The sequence below is a fragment of the Phascolarctos cinereus genome, unplaced genomic scaffold (genome assembly GCF_003287225.1).
Source record: "Phascolarctos cinereus isolate Bilbo 61053 unplaced genomic scaffold, phaCin_HiC Scaffold_1;HRSCAF=81, whole genome shotgun sequence".
NCBI classification, from domain to species: Eukaryota; Metazoa; Chordata; class Mammalia; order Diprotodontia; family Phascolarctidae; genus Phascolarctos; species Phascolarctos cinereus.
The window spans coordinates 223,593,696-223,600,072 of NW_027555514.1; the positions used below are offsets into that span (position 1 = coordinate 223,593,696).

At 35.3% G+C, this 6,377-nt stretch overlaps 1 pseudogene; it reads right to left on the minus strand.

Annotated features, from left to right (window-relative positions):
* Nucleotides 1-5,214: 5,214 nt before the first annotated feature.
* Nucleotides 5,215-6,041, minus strand: LOC110211110 (L-lactate dehydrogenase A chain pseudogene; annotated as a pseudogene).
* Between the last annotated feature and the right edge of the window lie 336 nt (nucleotides 6,042-6,377).

Genomic DNA, 6,377 nt, shown 5'->3' on the forward strand with positions numbered 1-6,377 from the left:
TATACTCAAGTCTCCCAATCCTTAAAAATTGCTTCCTTGGAACTTTTACTACATTCAGCTATAGTTCTATCCAACTCTCCATTTAAATGCCAAACTCCTTTTCAAAAAGATGGCTCCACTTCCTTAGTACCTACTCAATTGTCATAGACCCTTTCACAGTTCATGACTTCCATTGCCATCACTCTCCAAGATTACATGTCTTCAATCATCAAATTCAATGTCATTTTCTGGTCTCATTCTTCTTGACCTCTTTGTAATATTTAATCCTACTGTAATAGCCTTACTCAACAAATGTCAGGGTCTCCATGTTATCTCTAGAATCAAGAATTAGGTCCTCTTTGTGGCATATAAAGTACCTCAAAACCTGATCCCTTTATTCCTTTTCAGTCCTCTTATACTTTATTTCTACACACTCTATAATCCATCTATACATACCTACTTCCTTACATAGGACAAAGCTTTTCCCCATCTCTATTTCCATTCTTTTGTGTTGCCTGTCCCCCTTACCTGGAGTACTCTCTTCATCTTCACCTCCTATTTTTTCTCTAGCTTCCTTCAAGACTTAGGTGAAATCTCACCTTCTGAAGGACTTTCCCAGATCTCCAGCTGCTGGGGTCTTCCCCTCTAAGACCACCTTCCATATACTCTGTATTTATATTTTATATACATAGTTTTTAATATGTCTTCCCATTAGAATATGACCTCCTTGAGGGAAAGAACCATTCTACCTTTGTGCATAGCACAGTGTTCTGCATGTAGTATCCATTTATATGCCTGTGTTGGGTGACTGAGTGACTGAGTATAGGATGTGGGCAAGCTACTTTGCTAGGTGCCGATATTACAAAGATGAAAAGCAACAAAATCTTTACCCTAAAAGAACTTAAAATTAAACTTATATGGACAGATCAAAGAATTTCAAAGCTAAAGGAACACTTGGAAATTATCCAGTCTGCCCCTTAATTTTCAAAATGAGGAAACTGAAGCTCAAAGAGAAGTAACTTGTCCATAGTCATATAATGATTAAATTGGCAAGGTAGGATTTAAGCTTAGATATCCTCATTCAAAATTCAGATCTCTTTCTGTCACACAAAGTTCCTCTGTACTCCATAGCAGTCCTGGCCTTAGCATTTCATGTGTTTTGATTTCTAAAAATTTCATTCAATCATCTTTCAAACTTAACTCTTTTAACTTCTTATCAAAAGTGATATTTGGATTTTTTTATTATCATCTAAGTTCTTTCCAAAATATTTATCAGTCAACTCTCAAATACTATTAATTGTTGATGACTGAAGATGTATGTGAACAAACACACACATTTATATATGTATATATATATATATATATATATATATATAACAGGTTCCAAGGAAACTATAGTGTTCCTTCTGTCTCTGTCTTGTATATATGTCCTATATTTGTGTGTGTGTGTTAATATGTATGTATACATATATATACAGAAGCTATATGTATGTATGTGTGTACATGTGTGTGTGCATGTTATTGTATCTCTAAATGGCAATGGAAACCTAAGCAGTTACAGTTTGATTTTCATCCTTCATCCTTCAAGGAGTTATGATGACACTGGGAGTTTAACCATGCTTTGGGACACTGTTAACTGTAGCAACTGAAGAGAGATTATGAGTGGATAGATAAAAAGAAGTAAGAGAATATCTTTCTTGTGAGAATCAGGCTTAAATTTTATTTTATGCAGGAACAAAAAGATTTGAATTGGTGTCCTGAGAGAGCAGAATAGTAGGACTGTGTTTCTAGAATAGAAGTCAACAATTGTAGCAGAGGTTAAAGGTAGCCTTGCCTTAAATCTTTCTCCCAGCTAAGTAATTATAAATAAATATTATTCCTTTGTTTTGTCAATTATTATACTGATACAAATCATATAGTTGAGACAGCTATGTAGCACAGTGAATACAGCTCTGGCCTTGGAGTCAGGAGGACCTGAGTTCAAATCCAGTCTCAGACACATAACACTTACTAGCTGTGTGACCCTGGGCAAGTCACTTAATCCTGATTGCCTCACAAAATAGTAAATAAATAAATAAATAAACTAATTAATTAATTAATGATTGAATGAATAAGCAAATAAATAAGTGAATGAATGAATAAATAAATAAATGGATGGATAAATAAATAGATGATTAAATGAATGAACAAATAAATAAATAAATTTTACAGTCAGCAAACTTGGTCCTTATTTCAGTCTAGGATAGATGAACAAATGCTTCTAAGAAAAAGAGGATGTTCATATTTTTAAACCAAATAATATTTAATAAAGTGGGGTAACCACTTAGATATTATTGATTAATCAATGAAAGAGATGTTACATTTGGACAATTAATTAGAATATATCAGAACATACTCTTAACTGCCTTAGAAATCAGAATAAGAACAAATAAAGACAGTAAGCCAGTAACAGGTAGAGAGAGATGATTCCCCCCAAAAGCCTGCATATAGAGTAATCAGTCATTAAATTCCTTGCATATATGTGTAGAAAGACATCAAGGAGCCATATTTTTGTGTATGTGAGTGTTCTTTTTGTTAATGCAAATCCTAATTTGCTGCTAACTTATATTCTTAGAGAATTGCTAGAGTTTTGGCAAGATTAAGTTACTTTCTCTTCATCACAAGATAAATGTTATCAGTGGCAGGATTTTAATCCAGATTTTTCTAACTCTAAATCAAATCTAAGATTCTATCTACTACACCTTTAAATTACACACACACACACACACACACACACACACACACAATATACATATATGTAATTCTTATGTGAATCATAAATACATGGTTTCATAAAGCTCGCAGAATATGAACCCATAAAAACAAAACTTCACACACTAAAGAAAATTAATTATTTCATTATATAAGAGATGAAAATTAAGATCTAGAGAAATCAACTTATGTGGCCAAGTTCACACAGTTTTGTAATTGAAAGAATGTTTACCTTTATCAGAGAACCTCCTGGTTAAACTTTGCTCTGTGCTTAATACTTTTATGATTTTGAGTAAGCTACTTTACTTGTCATAACCTCAACTTCCTCATCTGCAAAATGAAAGGACTGGACTAGATGAAGTCATATAACCCTCCAAGCTATAAATATATGATCTAAGTGGGAGAGCTAGAGTTTGAATCCATTGTACTATTGTGTTTATGCTTTGTTTATAGTTTTTTGTATAGTGAAATTTCTCCCAGACATGTAACAAGATAATTCAGGATCCTTTGGAAGATGAAACAACTGAAATAATCTTGGCCAATGACATTCTGATAACAAATGTCAGGTGATATATAAAACAGAGGGATGTATGCTCATCAAAAATATCCACTGCAATGAAGGGGAATATTCAGAGCAGAAACTAGGTCAGCTTTGTGGATGGTGAAGCCATCAGATTATAGATTTAAAGCTAGAAAGGAATTTGGAGGTCATCAAGTCCAACTTTCTTATTTTACATAGATAGCACTAAGGTAAGGCAACTTATTCAAGGTTATAGAGCTATAAAGTCTGAGGCACATTTAAACACAGGTCTTCCTGCCTCTAATTTCAGTGCTTTATACACTGTACCATAGCATAAAGTTCCTATTTGTGGAAGACAAGAAAGTGATTGCATCAATCCCTGGGACACAATAGAACCTCTTAGAAGAAATCCATAATCATTCAAACAATTTTGGCATATCAGGGATGACCATTCAAAGGCATATATATGCCATCTACATCCACATTTATGTGTGTGTGTGTGTGTGTGCGTATACACAGATAACTATGCACATTAATTATCAATAGACTACAATCTCCTCAGTAATGAAGTGTGTTTCTTTTTTCTCTTTGTATTAATTAGCATAATGCCTTCCTCATCACCTCATCATAAAGTATTTAATAAGTGTTTATGGAATTTAATAATGCACATTGGGATGGTCAACATATATTATATATGTGTTTGTGTTTCTGGGTGACAAATAATAGAGACAGACAACCAACTGTGCCTAGAGTTGAACAGGAAGAGGAGAGTGGGCTATACTACTGTCAGGAAATTTCAAAGTTATTTTAGCAACCCCAAGATTCCCATGAAAGTAAAGGCCTATATTTTAAATACTATTATTTTACTAGGGTTGTAATATGATAATGAGACAAGCAACTCCACTGACTTAGAAAAGACTAAAGGTGAACACCTCACAGAGGATAATGGAGAGCATGTGGTTGGTATGAGAAAGACACAAAAAAAATAGGGCTGTGATCAAAGAATTATATGATAAGAAATTAATATGGGCTGGTGATAGTGCAAGAAAGGCATTGAAAGGTGGATAAGTAATACTTCAGTGGAACCCTCAGTATGTCAGGCGATATCCAGGAAAGCTTCTGGCACATTGTACCAAACTTTCGTGGCAAAATTTTGGGTGAACATGGACAAGAATGAAGATCTGCAAACATGGAGAGGTCACTAAATGTGTCATCTGAGGAGTCTCCTGACTCAATGAGATCAAAGACCAATTTGAGTATTTTAGGTTGTCATGCTGCACGTTTTTTTTGCATTTAGTAGTATTTTATTTTGTCCAATTACAATTCATTTTTTTAATGTTATCTGTTGTTTATTTAGTATTTAGGGTTAGTATAACACTTGAGGAATCAGTTGAATCATTGTAAATACATAGATCTTTTATATAATATGGAAATTTACAACTATTGAGATATATACATGTATATGCATACACACACACTCACACACACATGCACACACACATATATAAACAAAATCAAGTCCTCTGGAAAGGTGATACATGGGTCCATGGTGTAGAGCCTTAATGGAGGGAACACAAAGGTAATCAATGTGTCAATAAAGTATTACTACTGTATGGTGTTTTGTATCCAGGAATCTTGTCTTCTTGATCTACAGGAACCTGTAGCACCTACATAAAAGGCAGGCAGTTATATATTTATGGGGCCCTGGCTCTGCTTGACACCGAATACTAAGACTATACAAATCATATCCAGCATCATACACAAACAGCAACAGGGTTTAACAAATAGTAGTCACACTGTACTATTCCATATTTCTAACTTTAGGAAGAGACTAGTGTGTGTTCACATGTTTTACCTGTCTGGTGTTCAATCCTAATCAGAGGAAGGATTTGACCTATTTGAAAAATGAAGCATACATAGCCCCTTAACCACTGTTATGTTCTTGATAGTAAAATGTCAACACATTAAATGTCTTTAAAATTTCAGTTCCTTCTGGATTCCTCAAGAGTATCTGCAGTCTTCTTTAAATGGCGCTCCTCCTTTGGATTAAAGTTTACCTTCACTATATCTGAAATGTCATTCTGCCCCAAGACACATGGGACACTAAGGAAGACATCTTCATTAATGACATATACGCCCTTAATCCTGGTGGAAATTGGATGCACTCTCCCAAGACTCTTCATAATGCTTTCTGCCAGATCTGCCACAGACAAGCCAATGGCCCAGGAAATACAGACCTTCAGTTTGATCACCTCATAAGCACTTTCAACCACCCTGTTTATGAACATCTCTCCAATCCTCTGAATCAGCATCAATTCCCAAAGCAGGATAAAGATTCTTCAGAAAGACACCAGCAACATTCACACCACTCCATACAGGAACACTGGAGTCTCCATCTTCCCAAAGGACCCATTCATGACAACTTGAAGATTGGACACCAAGTCTCTCCCCTACTAAGTAACAGAAATGGGCAGAATCCACATTGCAAGCACTTCTAATAACATGGTTCTTAGGAAAGCCACTTAGCTTCCAGGCCACATAATGTCAAAATATCCACTGGATTGGAAACAATAAGCAGCTTGCAATTAGGGCTGTATTTAACAATATTGAGAATGATACATTTAAAGATATTCACATGGCACTGGACCAAATGAGGACAACTCTCTCCCTCCTGTTGACGTGCCCCAGGCATAACAACAACCAGCTTTGAGTTTGTAGTCACACTATAGTCTTTGCCAGAAAGAATCTTTGGTGTTTTGAGGAAAAGACTGCCATGTTGGAGATCCGTCATCTCTCCCTTTAGCTTGTCTTATATTACATCAACTAGGGCAAGATCATCTACCAAATCCTTCATTAAAATACCGATGGCACATGCCATACTAACTGCATTAACCCCAACAACAGTGCTGTTGTTATGGGGAACCTAGTCTTCCTTTAGGAGGTTCACAATCAGCTGATCCTTGATAGTAGTTGCCATTTGGGTAAGTTAAATGTGAGACTGCTGCTCCCAGATTCATGCTCAACTTTCATTTTTATGAGGTTGTGATTTTTTTTTTCTTCCTCCTTCCCTCTTCATTCTTTCCTCAAGATAGCAGGCCATCTGATATAGGTTATCCATGTATAATCA